At 48.9% G+C, this 20,836-nt stretch overlaps 1 protein-coding gene across 1 annotated transcript in view; it reads right to left on the bottom strand.

The window, feature by feature from the left end:
* TNNI3K (TNNI3 interacting kinase) overlaps positions 1-20,836 on the bottom strand; it is a 2,589,932-nt gene that overhangs the window by 2,073,786 nt on the left and 495,310 nt on the right. The window lies entirely within an intron of this gene.

Raw genomic sequence — 20,836 nt, forward strand, 5'->3', positions numbered from 1 at the left:
GGTGGTACATGAGTGTTCCCAAGAACAGCAGACTGGGTTTTGCACCAAAAAATAATGCCATTTTGAAGCTGGCACTAAAAGAAGAAAGGCTTTTATTTCTTCTAACTTTTCCCACATTGCGTGCCTGCTGCACTGTACAGCACACTTTCGAACCAGAAAAAGATTTAGGCCCTCATTATGACCCTGGCGGTGTTGCACCGCCAGGGCCAACGGGGGCGGGAGCACCGCCGACAGGCCGGCGGTGCTCCCTTGGGCATTCTGACCGCGGCGCTTTGGCCGCGGTCAGAAATGGAAAACCGGCGGTCTCCCGCCGGTTTTCCGTTGCCCATTTGAATCCCCCATGGCGGCGCAGCTCGCTGCGCCGCCATGGGGGATTCTGACACCCCCTACCGCCCTCCTGTTCCTGGCGGTTCGCCCGCCAGGAACAGGATGGCGGTAGGGGGTGTCGCGGGGCCCCTGGGGGCCCCTGCAGTGCCCATGCCAATGGCATGGGCACTGCAGGGGCCCCCGTAAGAGGGCCCCGCTAGTATTTCACTGTCTGCATAGCAGACAGTGAAATACGCGACGGGTGCAGTAGCACCCGTCGCACCTTCCCACTCCGCCGGCTCCATTACGAGCCGGCTTCATGGTGGGAAGGTCGTTTTCCCCTGGGCTGGCGGGCGGCCTTTCGGCGGCCGCCCGCCAGCCCAGGGGAAAAGTCAAAATACCCGCCGCGGTCTTGCGACTGCGGTACGGTATTTTGACGGCGGGACTTTGGCGGGCGGCCTCCGCCGCCCGCCAAGGTCCGAATGAGGGCCTTAATGTTAGTCTAAGCATATTAGTTTTTACTGGAAGGGTACCCTTCCAGTACAAAACCTAGGCTAGACTCACCAGACACCTTTGTACTGTGGTGTAAAGGTGTGTGAGTAGAGCACAGCAGTTTGGTGTGCACCACAGCTAGCGATAGAGCAGGATAGTGCCATATCTCTGTTGATGTGTTGCTTTCCTACTACTCCCTGTTATACAATTTAGCACATATTTGTTTGCTGCGTTGCACTGTGTGGCAGTTTGGTAAATCTGGGCTGGAGTACGGTAAAATAAAAAAGATACAAACAGTTTGGTACTGCTTATGACACAAAGTTCAACAAGTTTTAATCCAAGGTTGGCCCAAGAGTAATAAATCACAGGGAAGACTAGTTGGAGTGAGGTCAGCGATGCAGAGATGGAAGTAGAATTCATTACACTAGTTCATTTTATATACATTCATATATATATGTGTTCTATTTTGGAAATGAAGGATACACCAAGTTTGTCGAAAATGAGAGATAGTAATTTTGCACATTTTACAGAGATGATTATTAAAGTAGATTATGAAATTGAAGAGCTAATGGAACTAGGTATTGGTTTTCATAATTTTTGTATTTAGACAATTATACCTAGCCTTTGCTAGTCTTTTTTTTATATTGCCACAACTCAATTTTAAAGGTGCAGCCAACTGAGTCAGAATACAATCCGCATCATTTTCTTTCAATTCAATGAGTTTTCAAATTGTTCTACTGTAATTTCTTTTGTGAACCATGCCTGCCTGGCCTTATGCCCATTTATGTGAGGAAAAGAGGTAGGAATTACACTATTGAACGCAAACTGAATACTGTTGGACAAGTTGTTCAGTGCCACATCAACATTCGAGTTTGAGCCAGCTTGAGCTAAGCTCCTGCATATGTATGTGGTGCTGAATACATTACTGTTAGACTTTTCATCAATGGCGTGGTCTCCCTTAACCTCATGCCTCTGGTTCCCAGGTTGTTGATGTGTGATGGACTCTGTTTTTGCTGTTTTTATTACTCTGGGCACTTTACCACCGCTAACCACTGCTAACGTGCAAGTGCACCCATACCAAATGTGTATGTAATTTTTTCATTAATGATTGGCATATTTGATTTACTAGTAAGTCCCTAGTACAGTGCACTAGAGGTGCCCAGGGCCTGTAAATCAAATGCTACTATTGGGCCTGAAGCACTGGTTGTGCCACCCACATTAGTAGCTCTGTAAACATGGCTCAGACCTGCCACTGCAGTGTCTGTGTGCAGTTTTAAACTGTAAATTCGACTTGGCAAGTGTACCCACTTGCCAAGCCTAAACCTTCCCTTTTCTTACATGAAGGCACCCCTAAGGTAGGCCCTAGGTAGCCCCAAGGGCAGGGTGCAGGGTATGGTTAAGGTAGGACATATAGAAATGTGTTTTATATGTCCTGACAGTGAAATACCGCTAAATTAATTTTTCACTGTTGCAAGGCCTGTCCCTCTCATAGGTTAACATGGGGGCTACCTTTAAATATGATAAAGGTGTAGATTCCCTTTGGGAGCGGATAGACATGTGGAGTTTGGGCCCTCTGAGCTCACAATTTAAACATACATCTTTTAGTAAAGTTGATTTTAAGATTGTGTGTTTGAAAATGCCACTTTTAGAAAGTGAGCATTTTCTTGCTTAAACCATTTCTGTGACTCTGCCTGTTTTTGGATTCCCTGTCTGGGTCAATTTGACAGTTGACCTGGTTGCACCTCTCACTAGACAGTGACACAAAGGGAGCTGGGGTGTAGCTTGCATGTCCTGATGAGCCATCTGTGCTAGGAGGGAGAGGAGGAGTGGTCACTCTCACCTGAAAGGGCTGTGCCTACCCTCACACAATGCAGTCTCCAACCCCCTGGTGTGTGTCTGGTGCCTGGCCTGGGCAAGGCAGGATTTCACAAACAAGAGAGACTTTTCTTTGAAGTAAGCCCACTTCAAAGGGCAAAATGAGTATAAGAAGGGCACCCAAAACCAAAGACTTTAGAACACTTCTGGAAACCGAGAGGAACCACCTCGTCCTGCACCCGGGAACTTGGGGAAGTGCTAGCGCTCCCGCCGTGCTCCCCACCCACCCCCAAAGGCAGGGATGAAAGGGGAAGCCCTTCCCCTTCCACCCTGACTCCCCCACCCCCCCCCCGTGACGTCAGCGCACGATCGCGCGCTGATTTGTCACAGGGCCTCCTCCCATCGCGCTGGAAACTCAGCTTCCATCTCGATCGGAAAAGAAATGCTTTGCATTTCTCTTCCAATCACGTGGGGAAGGCCGAGAGAGGCTTCAAAGGGAAGGAAAGTTATTTCCTTCCCTTTGAAGTCTCTCTCTGCTTTTCAAAAGCCGGATTGCAAAGCATTCCGGCTTTTGAAACGCCCACTAGACACCAGGGATTTTCTTTTTTCTTTTTGAAAGTGGCATAAGGGAGCGACCCCTTTGGCAAGGGTCGCTCCCAGAGGGGGCATTTTTTTGGAAGGCCTTTTCTGCCTCCACCTTGGGGCAGATCGGCCTATTATTAGGCCGATCTGCCCCAAGGGGGGGGGGGCAGAAACCTCTAGGCACCAGGGATCATTTCTTTTTTTTCTTTTTGTGTTGTTCTGTTTTTTTGGAGGTGGGGAGCGGCCCCTTAGGCAAGGGTCGCTCCCTTAGGGGGCAAATTATATTTAGGCCATTTCTGCCCCCCTTAGGGGCAGATTGGCCTATTTTTATGAGGCCAATCTGCCCCCAAGGGGGACAGAAACCACTAGACACCAGGGAGTTTTTTTTTTTACGTGAATTTCACGCAAGGGGAGCGACCCCTTAGGTAAGGGTCGTTCCCCTGGGGGGCAAATTTATTTTAGGCCATTTCTGCCCCCTGGGGGGCAGATCAGGCTATTTTGAGCAGAAACCACTAGGCACTGGGGATTTTTTTTATTTTTTTTTGTTTTACAGATGGGGAGCGACCCCTTTGACAAGGGTCTCTCCCCTGGAGGGGAAAATAGTATTTAGGCCATTTCTGACCCCTTTAGGGGCAGATCGAACGATTTTTGCTACGCCAATCTGCCCCCAAGGGTGGCAGAAACCACTAGGCACCTGGGATTTTTTTTTTGCGCCAATGTCACGCAGGGGGAGCGACCCCCTAGGCAAGGGTCGCTCCCAGGGGAGGGTTGGGGGGGTGGGTTGATGTAAATTTATTTTAGGCCATTTCTGCAATTGTTATTAGGCCGATCTGCCCCCAGGGGTGGCAGAAACCTCTAGGCGCCAGGGCAAATTTTCTTTTGTGTGTTTTTTTTTTTTTTTTTTTTAGAGATGGGGAGCGACCCATTAGGCAAGGGTCGCTCCCCTGGGGGGAAGTTGTATTTAGACCCTTTCTGCCCCCCCTTGGGGGCAGATCGGACGATTTTAGGTCAATCTGCCCCCAAGGGGGCAGAAACCACTAGGCACCGGGGATTTTTTTTTTTGCGCCAATGTCACGCAAGGGGAGCGACCCTGTAGGCTAGGGTCGCTCCCGGGGAGGGGGTGGAGGGGCAAATTTATTTTAGGCCATTTCTTCCCCCCTGGGGCCGGCTGAGCTAGAGGCCAAAATCCACAGGTAGGCACTTTTCAAAAGACACCTCTGTTTTCTGTGAAAAAATTTGATGTGTCCACGTTGTGTTTTAGGCCATTTCGTTTCGTGGCTGTTAGGCCTACCCACACACGTGAGGTACCATTTTTATCTGGAGACTTGGGGGAACGCTGGGCAGAAGGAAATTTGTGGCTCCTCTCAGATTCCAGAACTTTCTGTCACCGAAATGAGAGGAAAAAGTGTTTGTTTAGCCAAATTTTGAGGTTTGCAAAGGATTCTGGGTAACAGAACCTGGTCAGAGCCCCACAAGTCACCCCATCTTGGATTCCCCTAGGTCTCTAGTTTCCAAAAATGCACAGGTATGGTAGGTTTCCCTAGGTGCCGGCTGAGCTAGAGGCCAAAATCTACAGGTAGGCACTTTGCAAAAAACACCTCTGTTTTCGGTCAAAAAATGTGACGTTCCATGTTGTGTTTTGGGGCATTTCCTGTCGCGGCGCTAGGCCTACCCACACAAGTGAGGTATCATTTTTATCGGGAGACTTGGGGGAATGCTGGGTGGAAGGAAATTTGTGGCTCCTTTCTGCTTCCAGAACTTTCTGTCACCAAAATGTGAGGAAAACTTGTTTTTTAGCCGAATTTTGAGGTTTGCAAAGGATTCTGGGTAACAGAACCTGGTCAGAGCCCCACAAGTCACCCCATCTTGGATTCCCCTAGGTTTGGTAGGTTTCCCTAGGTGCTGGCTGAGCTAGACGCCAAAATCTACAGGTAGGCACTTTGCAAAAAACACCTCTGTTTTCTTTCAAAGAATTTGATGTGTCCACGTTGTGTTTTGGGGCATTTCCTGTCACAGGCGCTAGGCCTACCCACACAAGTGAGGTACCATTTTTATCAGGAGACTTCGGGGAACGCTGGGTGGAAGGAAATTTGTGTCTCCTTTCAGATTCCAGAACTTTCTGTCACCGAAATGTGAGGAAAATGTGTTTTTTTAGCCAAAGTTTGAGGTTTGCAAAGGATTCTGGGTAACAGAACCTGGTCAGAGCCCCACAAGTCACCCCATCTTGGATTCCCCTAGGTCTCTAGTTTTTAAAAATGCATAGGTTTGTTAGGTTTCCCTAGGTGCCTGCTGAGCTAGAGGCCAGAATCTACAGGTAAGCACTTTGCAAAAAACACCTCTGTTTTCTTTAAAAAAAATGTGATCTGTCCACGTTGTGTTTTGGGGCATTTCCTATTACGGGCACTAGGCCTACCCACACAAGTGAGGTATCATTTTTATCGGGAGACTTGGGGGAACGCTGGGTGGAAGGAAATTTGTGGCTCCTCTCAGATTCCAGAACTTTCTGTCACCGAAATGTGAGGAAAACATGTTTTTTTAGCAAAATTTTGAGGTTTGCAAAGGATTCTGAGTAACTGAACCTGGTCAGAGCCCCACAAGTCACCCATCTTGGATTCCTCTGGGTCTATAGTTTTAAAAAATGCACTGGTTTGGTAGGTTTCCCTAGGTGCTAGCTGAGCTAGAGGCCAAAATCTACAGGTAGGCACTTTGCAAAAAACACCTCTGTTTTCTGTCAAAAATTGTGATGTGTCCACGTTGTGTTTTGGGGCATTTCCTATCGCGGGCGCTAGGCCTACCCACACAAGTGAGGTATCATTTTTATCGGGAGACTTGGGGGAACGCTGGGTGGAAGGAAAGTTGTGGCTCCTCTCAGATTCCAGAACTTTCTGTCACCGAAATGTGAGGAAAACGTGTTTTTTTTAGCCAAAGTTTGAGGTTTGCAAAGGATTCTGGGTAACAGAACCTGGTCAGAGCCACGCAAGTCACCCCATCTTGGATTCCCCTAGGCCTCTAGTTTTCAAAAATGCACAGGTTTGGTAGGTTTCCCTAGGTGCCGGCTGAGCTAGAGGCCAAAATCTACAGGTAGGCACTTTGCAAAAAACACCTCTGTTTTCTGTCAAAAAAAGTGATGTGTCCACGTTGTGTTTTGGGGCATTTCCTGTCGTGGGCACTAGGCCTACTCACACAAGTGAGGTATCATTTTTATCGGGAGACTTGGGGGAACATAGAATAGCAAAACAAGTGTTATTGCCCCTTGTCTTTCTCTACATTTTTTCCTTCCAATTATAAGAGAGTGTGTAAAAAAGTAGTCTATTTGAGAAATGCCCTGTAATTCACATGCTAGTATGGTCACCCCGGAATTCAGAGATGTGCAAATAACCACTGCTCCTCAACACCTTATCTTGTGCCCATTTTGGGAATACAAAGGTTTTCTTGATAGCTATTTTTCACTCTTTATATTTCAGCAAATTAATTGCTGTATTCCCGGTATAGAATGAAAACGCACTGCAGGGTGCAGCTCATTTATTGGCTCTGGGTACCTAGGGTTCTTGATGAACCTACAAGCCCTATATATCCCCGCAACCAGAAGAGTCCAGCAGACATAACAGTATATTGCTTTCAAAAATCTGACATTGCAGGAAAAAGTTACAGAGTAAAATGTAGAGAAAAATTGCTGTTTTTTTTCACCTCAGTTTCAATATTTTTCTTTTTTAGTTGTTATTTTCTGTAGGAAACCCTTGTAGGATCTATAGAAATTACCCCTTGCTGAATTCAGAATTCTGTCTACTTTCCAGAAATATTTAGGTTACTGCGATCCAGCATTGGTTTCACGCCCATTTCTGTCACTGACTGGAAGGAGGCTGAAAGCACAAAAAAATCGTAAAAATTGGGTATGTCCCAGTAAAATGCCAAATTTGTGTGGAAAAATTGGGTTTTCTGATTCAAGTCTGCCTGTTCCTGAAAGCTGAGAAGCTGGTGATTTTAGCACCACAAACCCTTCGTTGATGCCATTTTCAGGGAAAAAACCACAAGCCTTCTTCTGCAGCCACTTATTCCCATTTTTTTGAAAAAAACAAAATGTTCACTGTATTTTGGCTAATTTATTGGCCTCCTTCAGGAAAACCCACAAAGTCTGGGTACCTATAGAATCCATAGGATGTTGGAAAAAAAGGACGCAAATTTGGCTTGGCTAGCTTATGTGGACAAAAAGTTATGAGGGCCTAAGCGCGAACTGCCCCAAATAGCCAAAAAAAGGCCTGGCACAGTAGGGGGAAAAGGCCTGGCAGCGAAGGGGTTAAAATAAGGCGACTGCTGTGCAGCTGAAGTGAGAGGTTCCATGCAGGTTATGTGTGAAATGTGTTCACATGCATTCACAGATGTGTGCAGACTGAGTGAGGAAGACTGGCATATATGCACAAGCACCACTGTTGCCGGTCTGGCCTAGGTTAAGTTGGTTGTGACCAGCTACAGATTTGGAATTGATTTGAGGATTTAAAGAGAAATGTTTTCTTTCTTTTTGTGTGAAGTTTAAAATGTGTTTTACACCTTGGGTAAATGGGCCTTAAATGCAACTTTAGGTCCACATGAGGTATTGAAGTCATTGATGTGCCTTTACTTATCAATTTCTGGGTCAGGCACTCATATTAAGAGACAGACCTACTCTATATGAATTTGTTGTAACATTTATAAAGTTGAGATTATGGCCCTCATTTTGACTATGGCAGTCTTTTTCAAACACTGCCCTAGCCGCGGGCGCCAGAAGATCATCAGTGCTGGCGGTCTTCTGACCGCCATTTTACAAGTACTGCTGGTTTTCCGCCACACTTGGGTGGAAATCCAGCAGTAGTCATGCTGGCGGGTGGAGGGGCTTGGGGGGTTCCACCACCGGCCCTGCCCTGCCAAAAAGACTCCACCAGCCATATTACGAGCAGTAATGCGGCATGGCAAGGCACTGCCGGCAGTGGAACTGGCCATTCCCTGCAAGACGACCTCCTGGCTGGATAAGGTAAGTTGGGTATCCAACAGGGGAGGGGGTTGAGAGGGTGGGGGGTGTTTGTGTGTGTGTGTGTGAGTGGGTGTTTGTCTGCCTATGTGTATGTGTGTTTGTCTGCATGTGTGTGTATGCGAGTATGAATGTTGAAGTGAATGCATGTATGAATTCTGAAGTGAATCCGTGTATGAGAGCTGAAGTGAATGCATGTATGAATGCTGAAGTGAATACATGTATGAGTGTTGCAGTGAATGTGTGTATGGATGCATGCGAGTGAATGCATGTATGTCAGTGTTGGTGAATGAGTATATGCGGGGCGCCAGTGGGTGTCTGTGCCCGTGTGCGTGTACATATATGCGGGTAGGTGGGTTGAAGAGTGCTGTACTTGGAGGGGGTGCTGTACTTGGAGTGGCGTGGGGGGTGGGGGATGATGGGAGAGGAGGTGGGGGTGTATTGTGCTTGCTGGCGGGGTGGGGGAGTCGTCTGCCAGTGTCAGGGAAGAAATTCCCTGTCACCGGTAGCCTTTCCACCAGGTTTTTCATGGCTGTGCTAGCCCCCATTCCTGCATGCCATCTCACCCCCTCACCCCGACTCCCAACACTCCACTACATCCCACACAGTGCACCTAAACATTTGACTAACCCCAATGCCAAGCCCTGCATGCCATACCCACTGCATGTACAGCCTTCCCAGCCCTGCAAGTACACCCACCACCTATGTATGCACAGCATGGAGAACTAACAATCCCACAATCCATCACAATACACAAACAAAGGTGGCAGGGCAACAAAAACGATATAGGGGAAGCTAGGGATGTAGAATATGTCACAGACATGATGCACAATAAATCACTTACATCCTCCCAGGTGCCACAGCCAATCCCAGCGGCAAGGAGGTGCCACGGCTAACCAGTCCCCTACCAGATGATGCCCCCAGTGATGACAGCAACTCTGGACATCTGGATCTGGATGAACTTCCTGGCCCATCAGGGACCACTGGTCAGTCAGCTACCCCAGCCCACTACCAGTCCACCACAGTGCCTCCCTCCTCAGTATCCAACACCACAACACCCACCCAACATCCCCACACCTCTGTCCCCAGGACACGTCAATCAGCTGTGTGCCCACCTGTACAGGGACCCCAGTGCACACCTCACAGCCAAGATAATCAGGCTCCTGGGTTCAGTGGGAGTGGCAGTGGGCACACCGTTCAGGGGAAAAAGGCACAGAAGATATGTTCCATTGCAACAAGACACCAACCAGCTGTACTGAGGACTGGCATTGGACCCCCACATCCTCCCCCACAATTAACAACATGGGAGGAGCAAGTCTTGGCAATCATGCATCCTGAGGGCCTGGCAGGAGTAGCAGGAGGACTGGACTCTGGTAAGTCAACTCCTTACTACTATCACCCTCCTACCTGCATGCCATTGCATACCCCGACCCTCAATCCCATCACTCCACCCCTTCCCACACACCCTACCATCACAACCCACTCATCCCAGTGCCAAGGCCTGCATGCCATACCAATGCATGGACACCACTCACAGACCTGCATGGACACCTATCACTACAGCATGCTCACTAGAGACAGTCAGCTAGCCCACCAAATAACAACTCACACAAGGCAAAGCTGCTAGGGGAACAACAACCATAGAGAGCAACACACCCATGCACAATATGTCACACACAGAAAGAATAACACTGCATTTACATCCCACAGTACCACAGCCAATGTAATTGGAGAAGAGGTGCCAGCAACATCCAGTCCCCCCTCCCCAGAAGGGGCCCACAATGATGACAGCAGCTCTGGTCACCTTGATCTGGATGACCAACCTAGCCCATCAGGGACCTCTGGACAGTCGATTAACCAGCCTCAGTCACACACCACCACAGAGCCTCCCCCCTCAGGAAACAACACCACAGCACCCACCAAGCAGGCCCATACCTCTGTCCCCAGGACACATCAATCATCAGTGTGTCCACCACTACAGGGACCCCAGGGCACACCACAAACCCAAGACTGGGGGTCAGTGGCAGTGGGCACAGGACAACAGGGAAGCTGGCAGGACTGCTGTGCGCCAGGGGGAGGACAGGCCCAGGGAACCGACTTTCCAGGAGGCACTCACCGTGATCCTGGGAGCATACCAACATTCCCAGGATACAATGGGCCAGATCCTGGACAAGTTGCAGGAGAACATGCGGCTGCAGGAGGGACAGTACCTGGGGATCAGGGAGGACTTGAAGTCCATTAACACCACCCTGGTCTCCATTGCAGGGGGGCTGGCAGACATGGCCAACAGTATGAGGTAGGCAGTGGCACAACAGCGGGCCACTGACACTAGCGGGACTACTAAACAGCCCTCCACCTCCGCTGCCGCTAGTGGAAAGGAGGCCCGCCACAGGACCAACAGGCCGCCACCACCACCCCTCCCCCTGCAGAAGGAGAACCACCATGCAAACGTTCCCTGTGATCCAGGCAGAAGCCAGAGACTATTGCCAAGACCCCCACCAGGAACTAAGACTCTCCTGATTGTCACCCTTGTGTCCCACTCTGTGACCCTGTCCACCTTGAACTGCCATTGCTCCCATTCCTATGCCCCCTTGGACATTGCACCTGTGCTACAAATAGACTGGACTCTAACCTGGACTTTCCTCCATCATCCCCCAGCCCATTGCACTTCCCCCTTTTCATCAGAGCACTGCAACAAACACACTTAGAAAAATGCAAGTATGGAGTATGTCAAATTATTTCAAAATGTATTTGTCTAACAAAGTTGAAACATTGCAATTCAACTGTACAGTAATGTTTACATAGGAAAGACCTGTAGTTGGCTGCACTGAACACACCAGGAGCAACAGTGGGGCAACAACATCTGCATAAAGTGATGACAATGGGTACAGTGAGTGGCCATAGCAGTAGGAATTCACAGCCTGCCTGTGACAATGTCACACACCAAACTGTCAATGAAAAGTGAAATAACACTGTCTTACCTGTGTGTCATTGGAAGTATTGACGAATGACTGCACTTCTGTTGTCCTTATCCTCATCCTCTGCCTCCTCTTCTTCACTGTCCACAGGTTCCACTGCTGCCACACGGCCATCTCCAGCCTCCTCCCCTTGCAGAAAAGGCACATGGCGTCGCAAGGCAAGATTGTGCAACATACAGCATGCCACAATGATCTGGCAGACCTTCTTGGTTGAGTAGCACAGGGATCCACCTGTTACATGGAGGCAACGAAACCTGGCCTTCAGGAGGCCAAAGGTCCTTTCTATTATCCTTCTGGTTCGCCATGTGCCTCATTATAACGTTCTCCTGCTCTTGTCCTGGCATTCCTCACAGGGGTCAGTAGCCATGATACTTTGGGGTGACCAAAGTCACCTACAAATATCGAGGGACAACTGTTAGCCACACACTAACCCTTATGGCCCACACACCAACATCCACTGGGTGGGAACCAGGGCTCACGTATTAGCCACACCCTGTGCCTCTGGAGTTGGCCAATCATATTTGGGATGCTGCTATTCCTCAGGATAAAAGCATCATGCACTGAGCCTGGATACTTAGCATTGACATGGGAGATGTACTGGTCCGCCAAACACACCATCTGCACATTCATATAGTGATAGCTTTTTCGATTTCTGAAGACCTGTTCATTTCACCGGGAGGGGGGGGACAAATGCAATATGTGTCCCATCAGTCACACCAATGATGTTTGGGATATGTCCCATTGCATAGAAGTCAGCCTTCACAGTGGCCAAATCCTCCACCTGGGGGAAAATGATGTAGCTGCACATGTTTGATCAGGGCAGACAACACTCTGGTCAGCACTATTGAGAACATTGGCTGTGACATTCCTGCTGCTGAGCCCACTATCACTTGGAAAGAACCAGGAAATGGAGCACTGATAGAACCTGCACAAGAGGGGGATCCCAGTGGCGTGGTGGATAGCAGATATCAGGTCAGGCTCCAATTGGGCAAACAGCTCTGCGATTGTGACTGGCCCTGTCAAGTCTATAGGTGAGGATAATGTGCCTGTCCTCCATTGCTGCCAATTCCACCAGGGGTCTGTACATGGGGGATGTCTCCATCTCCTATTCATCCGCAGCGGTTGCATTCTATGGGGCAAAAGAGTGAGCAGCTGGTCATTATCTGTACATTGTAACCACTATAGTACAATGCATATTGTGATTCGTACAATATTATGGTGACATATGTCCAGAATGCGAAAATGTGAACTGGGACACATTTAGGATCCATGGCCTGCCTCCCCCCTCTGAAATGGTGGAAGTGAGGTAATTACGCTGACATTGTGTGCCGTTGCAGGAGGCGGTCGAGAACGGCCGCGCAACTCCTCATTGGTTATCATTGGGCCCTATGGGTTACAGTGGCCAAAGGTGATTATGCCAGTGGTGACGGTAAGCACTGCTGCGGATGTGACCGCCATTATCTATCTGATCACTGACTTGCTACCTGACTTTCAACAGGAGAGGACCTACACTGCACGTGCTGCAGTGACCTGTGTCTGGAACCTACCATGGCTCATGTGACTGAGGAAAGGGCCCCTGCCTTTACCTCATCTGAGTTGGAGAGACTGGTGGATGGGGTCCTACCCCAGTACCGACTGCTGTATGGGCCTCCAGACCAACAGGGGGGTACACTGTGAACACGATGCATGGGGAATGACTGCATGGAGTGGTGTGTGTGTGCAGGCCTCGTCTAGGGGGGATGGTTGTCCCCTGGGCAGCGTGCAGCATGTATGCAGGGACATGTCTGTGCTAATGGGGATATGAAGGGGCATGGTGGGCCATGAGTGTAACAGGCAGGACGGTCTGACTAATATATTTCCCTGTGTGTATTTTTCTGCAGGTTAGCGACCATCAAAAGAAGGGTACGTGGCGTGCCATCGCCAAGGATGTGCGGACCCTGGGGGTCTACGACAGGGGGAGCACCCACTGTCGGAAAAGGTGGGAGGACCTGAGACGCTGGGCACGGAAGACGGTGGAGGCCCAGCTGGTGATGGCCTCCCAACGAGGAAGGGGTGCCCATAGAACCCTGACCCCCGATGGCCCACATACTGGCAGTGGCCTATCAGGAGCTGGATGGGCGCTTGGGGGCATTACAGCAGCTACAAGGGGGTGAGTACAGTGCCCTTCATTTCAACTTACGCCTGGTGGGGTGGTATCTGGGTGGGGGATGTGGGCATGTGGGTGCCCCTAGGCCACGCCTGACATTGCAGAGTAGGTCCCATGTTGGGCAGGGTTATGATGTGATATTCCTCCAACCTAGCTAGTAGGCATCCATGACTGGGTAGGGGTGTGTGGGTCTCAGGTATGCTGCAGTTGGTGGTATGTGTCCCTACCCATGGCCTAGTGACTAGCATTGTAACTGGTAGTGCATTGCCTAGTGCGTAGGGCTGCCCCCTGTGTGTGTGTTGTGTACGCCAACTGTGGTGTTGGAGCCGCCTTTGACCAAGTGTATCCTTTGTCTCTCCCCACCCCTTTTTGTTTGGTCATCCTCTCCCTATGTGCATTAGCATCATCTGGCGGAGGAGCAGAGGCACCGGCGATAGAGGGAGCTGGGGGCACCAGTGGGACGGAGGGCAAGGGGAGCACCATGGCAGAGACTGGAGGGAACAGTTCGGACACGGATTCCTCCTTCGATAGAAGCTCCCTGGTGGTGGCGGAGGACATCTCTGTGACCACCCCAGCTACAGGTACAGCCACCACCTCCTTACCAGCCCTGCCCTCCCAGCAGCCCCTCAGCGAGTAGCCTATGCCCGCTTACCCAGTAGGGTGGGCATCTCCTTCGCCCCAAGCACCTCAGGCCCTGCCCCAGTTAGCCCTGCTGCCCTGAGTGAGGAGGCTATTGACCTCCTGCAATCCACCTCTGTTGGGCAGTCAACCATTGTGAATGCCATCCAGGGGCTGGCAGCCCAAATGCAACAGTCCAATGCATTTCTGGAGGGCATTCACACTGGCTTGGCAGCCCAACAGAGATCAATCCAGTCTCTGGCCTCCTTTGTGATGGCAGCCATTGCTTCTGTTTCCACCCTTCCCCCTCCAACTTCTCCTTCCCCTTCCCAATCCCATTCCCCTCAATCCCAACCTATCCCAACCACACAGGCAGATGAGCATGCACACAGGACAACACACAAGAGTGGACATGGCAAACACAAGCACCACACTCCATCCCACAGGCACTCACACAAATACCATCTAGATGCAGACATATCATCATCCAGTGCATCCACTGGGTCACCCTCCTCCTCATCCTCCACCTCTCTCTCAGTTGTGTTGACACCCACACCTGCATGCACTACATCCTCATCCACTACCCCCATCACCAGCACACCTATCAGATCACACACCTCACTGGCAGTCACCACCCCCACATCCATGCACATGTCCCCTGTGTCCTCTCCCACTGTGTCTGTGCCCCTTCCTCCCAAATTACACAAGCACTCAGACACCAAACAGCCATCCACCTCACAACAGCATCCAGCCCATGCACCTGCACCCAAACACAGCAGACTGACACCTCCTACAACCACTCCATCTTCCTCCAGTCCCAAACCTTCTCCCTCTTCCCGCCCCAATGTTCCTAAGAAGTTTGTACTCTCCACCATTGACCTCTTCACTACCCCTACCCCCCCTGTCCTTCACATCAGGCCAGGGTGGTCAAAACCCAGGCAAGCACCTCAGCCACCCAGACCACGGGCACAGTGGTGTCCCCAGCAACTCCAGGTGTGAAAGGATCCCGGCCACCAGCCAGCCCCACGAAAGGGTGCCTTCCCCAAGTCCTGCGGGAAGGAAGGGCAAGGAGCCTGCCCCAAGTGCTGCAGGAAGGAAGGGCAAGGAGCCTGCCCCGAATGCTGCAGGAAGGAAGGACAAGGAGCCTGCCCCAAGTGCTGCAAGAAGGAAGGGCAAGGAGCCTGGTGCTGGGACTCAGACGGAGCCCTCACCACCAACCAAGGTGGTGCAGCCATCCGAGGCCGCAGGGGATGGGCAGGAGCTTCCCCCCACCACCACCAGCAGCACCGCCACCAGCACCGCCAGCAGCACTGCCAGCAGCACCACTGGGCAGCCGTCCGAGGCTGCAGGGGCTGGGCTGGAGCCTCCCCCCCCACCACCAGCAGCAGCACCATTGGGCAGCCGCCGGAGGCTGCAGGTGATGGGCTGGAGCTTACCCCACCACCACCACCAGCAGCACTGCCAGCAGCACTGCCACCAGCACCATTGGGCAGCAGGGGATGGGCATGTGCTTCCCCCACCACCACCAGCAGAAGCAGCAGCACCATTGGGCAGCTGTCCAAGGCTGCAGGGGATGGGTTGGAGCCTCCCCCCCCACCACCAGCAGCAGCACCATTGGGCAGCCGTCCAAGGCTGCAGGGGATGGGCTGGAGCTTCCCCCGACCACCACCAGCAGCAGCACCACCACTGCCACTACTGAACTGCTGTCACCACCGACAGACATTCATTAGACCTACGTCCATGGGCTGTTGTGCGGCATGACCCCTGCAAATCCAGTGGGTATGACACCCACCTAAGAGACTGTGGCCTTGCACTCCCCAATATCTGCATCACAGGGCATGATGACCCCTCCAGAACTAGTGGAGATGCCATCCACTCACCCTATCCTCACCAGGATGAAGCTCAAAGGGCATGATGCCATCTCCAGAACCAGTGGAGATACCATCCACTCACCCTATTCTCCCCAGAATGAAGCTCGCAGGGCTCGATGCCCCCTCCAGAACCAGTGGAGATGCTATCCACTCACCCTATCCTCCCCAGTATGAAGCTCACAGAACATGATGCCCCCTCCAGAACCAGTGGGTAAGACACCCACCAACCCCAGCCTCCCCAGGATCAAGAGCACAGGGCACGATGCCCCCTCCAGAACCAGTGGACAAGTCACCCACTTGAGAGACTGTGGTCTTGCACTCCCCAGGACAGAGTAATGGGCATGTTGCCCCCTCCAGGACCAGTAGTGTTGTTCCATCTGCCGGCTGAGGTGCCCCCCTGTTCCCCGTCCCCCTGAAGTGCCTGCCTGTTTTCAACCTGATGCTCCTGCAGTGTTCTCTCTGTGTTGTTGCAAGAGTAATGTGGGGCCTTGGACTTGTAATGTTGCCCTGTGGCCCACGAACATTGAGGACTGGGCAGTGTCCCTACATTTGTAAATATGTATATACTTTGTGATTTGGATGCACGTATTTCTTCTTTTTTATCTTATTACTCTCACTTTCATAATTCCTTTTGTCCTTTCATTATTCCTGAGGGATACGGGGTAAATATGTTATATTCTTGCATCTGCTTGTGGTTGGCGTTGGGGTGGGGGTGTTGCGTGTGTGTGTCACTCTTTTTTTCTTTCCCCCCTCCCCTGTGTGCTAGGCGGCTGTACTCACTGTGGTCGTCTTCGCCGTCGTTGGTGTTCATAGTGGAGCAGCACGTAGAAGAGCATTGGGAAGACATGCAACTGGGGCTCCATGGCGGCATGGTTCTTCTCAGAGTCTCCACAGGTGAGTCGTTTCCCTTTTGTGCAGTGTTTCTGCCAGGCTTTTGATGTCGTTGGTACCGCCCCGGAAAAGGTGGCGGATTGGTGTGTAATAATACAGTGGGCGGAACATTGTCTTCCGTCTGGCTGTAGGCGATTACCGCTGTGGTGCCTGTTGATTCCGCCCTGGCGTCAGAGTGTTAAAGTGGCTGTCTGTCTGAGCGGTTTCCGCCACGGTCATAATTTGGCGGTAGTTAACGCCGGCCTGTTGGCGGTTTTACAGCCGCTTTATCACCAACCGCCAGGGTTGTAATAAGGGCCCATGTGTCAGTCCATGGTGAAGTGTTGTTCCCAAAAAGTAGGACTTCCGTTTTCTCTGTGTTGAGTTTGAGACAGTTGTACTTCATCCTCTGCACTTCTTTCATCATGCATCTCTGGAAGTTAGCTTTTGTGGTAGAGGGATCTTCAGACAGTGAGAGGATGAGCTGTGTGTAGTTGGCGTAGGAGATGATGTTGAGTCCGTGTGATCTGAAGGTGATGGCCAAGGGGCTTGTGTAGGTGTTGAAGAGGGTTACATTGAGCGATGATCCTTAAGGGACTCCACAGATTATCTTCTTAGGCTCTGAGGTGAACAGTTGGAGACTGATCCTTTGGATTCTGGTGAGGTATGAGGTGATCCATTTGAGGGAGTTTCCTTGAATTCCTATTAAGTGGAGTCTGTTGATCAGAATGTCTTGAGAGACAGTGTCAAACACAGCAGACAGCTTAAAGAAGATGGGTGCTGCTGTTTCCCCATGGCCCAGGAGGGATCTGATGTCATCTGTGGCTTCAGTCAGGGCTGTTCTGGTGCTGTGGTTAGCTTGAAAGGTTAGCTGGAGGGGTCCAGGAGATAGTGGTCTTCGAGGTGTTGGGTGAGTAGCAGGTTGATTGCTTTCTTGGGGGCTTTTGCTGGATAGGGGAACACAGAGATGTGCCAGTAGTTCTTCAATTCCGCTGGGTCGGCGGATGCTTTTTTCAGAAAGGGCCTCACTTCAGCGTGCTTCCAGACCTCTGGGAAGGAAGCCACAGTGATGGGGGTAATTAGAACCTTCCTGAGATAGTCACCAATTGCCTTGCTTCTGAGGTTGAAGATGTGGTGAGGGTAAGGGTTCTTGGGTGCTCCAAAGTGTACAGAGCTCATGATGCAGAGTCTTACATGGTGAGGAGTTCCCAGTGGGTGAAAAGGTGTTCGGGTTCGTGTTTGTGCATGTAAGGTGGTTGATGCTGTTTGCGGTGGAGAGTTGGCGTTTGAGGTTTTCATTGATAGCTAAGATCTTGTCTTGGAAGAAGTCAGCAAGGTTGTTGCACAGTTCCTGGGAAGGAGGGATGTCGTTCTCAGTGGGTGCGGGATTGGTGAACTCCTTCACGATGGCGAAGAGTTCTTTGCTGTGGTTTGATGCTGGCTATCATGAACAGTCTGTGAGAAAGCCTGTATGCATGATGTTTTCTATTTGTGCACCAAATGAGTTGCTAGGGGTAAAAATAGAGGTAATGTGTTTTTAGGTATTAGCTTGTGCAGGAGCATAAGTCAGTAAATTGCCTCAGACCGATGAAATTTATATTGCACTCAAGGGGTTAGTTGTCCACTGTAAACTTACTTTGCTATGTTTTTGATTAAATTTGCTAGGCATTTTAGGGAATGTTCCCATTGGTCTTTCTGCCTGCCATTTTGGACATATTTGTAATTTTGCTGTAGCACTTAGTTCTACATGAATTAGATAGTACCTTTCCATTTTTAAAGAAAAGGCACTGACTGAACATTGATTTTCTAAGTGTTATTTGTTGAGTTGCTGAGTTTCTGTTCGAAAGCACATACTTAAGTCAACCCAAAAGGACCTCAAAGAATCTCTCTGATTAGTCCTAAAAGGGGTACTTGGTCCCCAGTCTGAGAGTCCACAGTTCTAGGGCAACAGGACAATAAAAGTGAGAATTCCCTGTCGTCACAATTGGGGCCCAGTAACGTTTGATTGCACTGGGACTCTCAGTGAGATTTTAATGACAGTATAGGTAATCCTAAAACCATATAAACTAGTAATGAACATGAGCCCTATTATCATATGTTGGCATTGCTAATGTTCAGGAAGGGATATGTTAGCTCTAATAGTATGTAATGTGAACAAATCTTATATCAAAGAAAATAAACACATGCATGAAGAGGCTCTGATTGGCTTGATCCACTAGATTTCAATGAACAAGCTAAAATTAGTAGGCAACTTGCCTGAGTGCATGTAGGCACCCAAAAAAAGAAGAATTTTCTGATCCTTAGATAGGGTTCAGTCAACAGAGAATAACGAGAGCTACCCCCTTGGAGTATGGGTAGGATGATCATTTGGGTCTTCAATTTCAAATGTTTCCTAAGGTGTCACCCTGCAGCACCAACTTGCAGTTTAAGAGATTTCAAGGGATTAGGCACATCTGAAACTCTGGGCAAAAAATAAAAAAGGACAAAGGAGCTTTAAGGGATGGAAAGAAAAAACTCTAAGAATGCAAACTATATAGATAATCAATGATTTTACCTTTGATATCACTGAGTTGAGATTTATTATTTCTAAGACACGGTAACAGGACTATTGCTGCATAGAACTTGAAATCACCAGGGAAGCTACAGTTTTCTCAAGCAAGGATTTTCATTTAAAGATTAAGAGCATGGACAACAATAAGGGGTTTAAGCTGATAACACTGACTTTCCCTGGGATACTCCCCTGTGCTCAAGTACCTGAAAGCAGCAAGTGTAAAAGTTGTCAGGGCTGTGAAATACTTGTTTAATTTCAGTAGTTTCCACTATTTACCAATCCATTAGCCCCTCACAGCAAATAGGAGGTTGCCAAGGGAATAAGGGCCAGATGTACAAAGATTTTTGAGGTTGCAAATGACCAATTCGCAGAAAAGGTATGCGTGCAACTGAAAGAAGCTTAATTGAATGTAGCAAAATGAAGGCAAAATTAAATTCAGTAACTTGGTACCTCATCACAATTTGCATTAGCTATTCAGTATTTGGAAGGGGCATGCTTAGAGCGTCCCTTCCTAATACAGATTCCCAGTAATATGTATTCCAGTTGCAAACCATTAATACTTTACCATCAATTTAAAAGTGGTAGTAACCCATTTGCAAATGGGACAGGATTCCCAAGGGACCCCTACCCCTTTGACAATGTTAAAAACAATTCTTTAAAAGTAGGCAGAGGTCCCACAGACCCTTGCCTTCTCTTTAAAAAATGAAAGTCACAATTTTCAATGTTCTTTTTTTAAACGCATCCATTTTTCCTTTATGAAGAATGGGCTGCATTTAAAAAAAAATGGTTTCTTTATTTAAAAAGCAATCACATACATGGTGTCCTGCTAACCTCAGCACGCCACCATCCCTGTAATGGTTGTTATTCCTAATGAGTCACAAATTGTGACCTACCTCATTAATATTAATGAAGTAGGTTGATTTGTGACCCATTAGGGATCACTAAATAAGAAATAAAAACTATCATACATTTAGAATAGCAATTACCAAAGAGTGATTTGGAAAACAAATCGCTATTTGGAAAGAGCGATCCAAAAGATTTGTATATCTGGCCCTCACATTGGACAACAATTGAAGCCTATTATATCTTGCATGTCAAAGGGGGCTTGATGTCATTCCTATACCCTGGTATTTTGGTGAATTAGTGTTTGCAAATGAGAAGAAATGTTTTAAATTTCACAGTATCTATAGCAAAAGTTAACATCTTTTTCTGTGCCAGTATGTTCATCAACTTTCTTTAATCATTTTTTTTTTTGGTAAAACCATAAAAGATAACACCATTACATGACAATAACAATACAAACATCAATATAACTAGAGACATAGACCAATCATACCTCATACAACATTTTCAACATACACCTTCTTAAAAAAAAGAAACTTTGAAAAACAACTAAAAAAGAGAATAAAATATACAATGCATCATACCAGATCCTCAATTGAACAGAACAGTCAAAACACAAGTCACACAAACAGGTAAGCTGTTCCGCAAACAGTTGTAAATGCAACAGGGTGGGTCTTACCTGAGTAAAGTGCTTCTCTTCTAAAAGTGGAATAATACATTTTTACTCAGATTCATATAAAAAGGACAAAATGTTATAAAGTG

This window comes from Pleurodeles waltl, chromosome 4_2 (assembly GCF_031143425.1).
Source record: "Pleurodeles waltl isolate 20211129_DDA chromosome 4_2, aPleWal1.hap1.20221129, whole genome shotgun sequence".
In the NCBI taxonomy this organism is placed as follows: Eukaryota; Metazoa; Chordata; class Amphibia; order Caudata; family Salamandridae; genus Pleurodeles; species Pleurodeles waltl.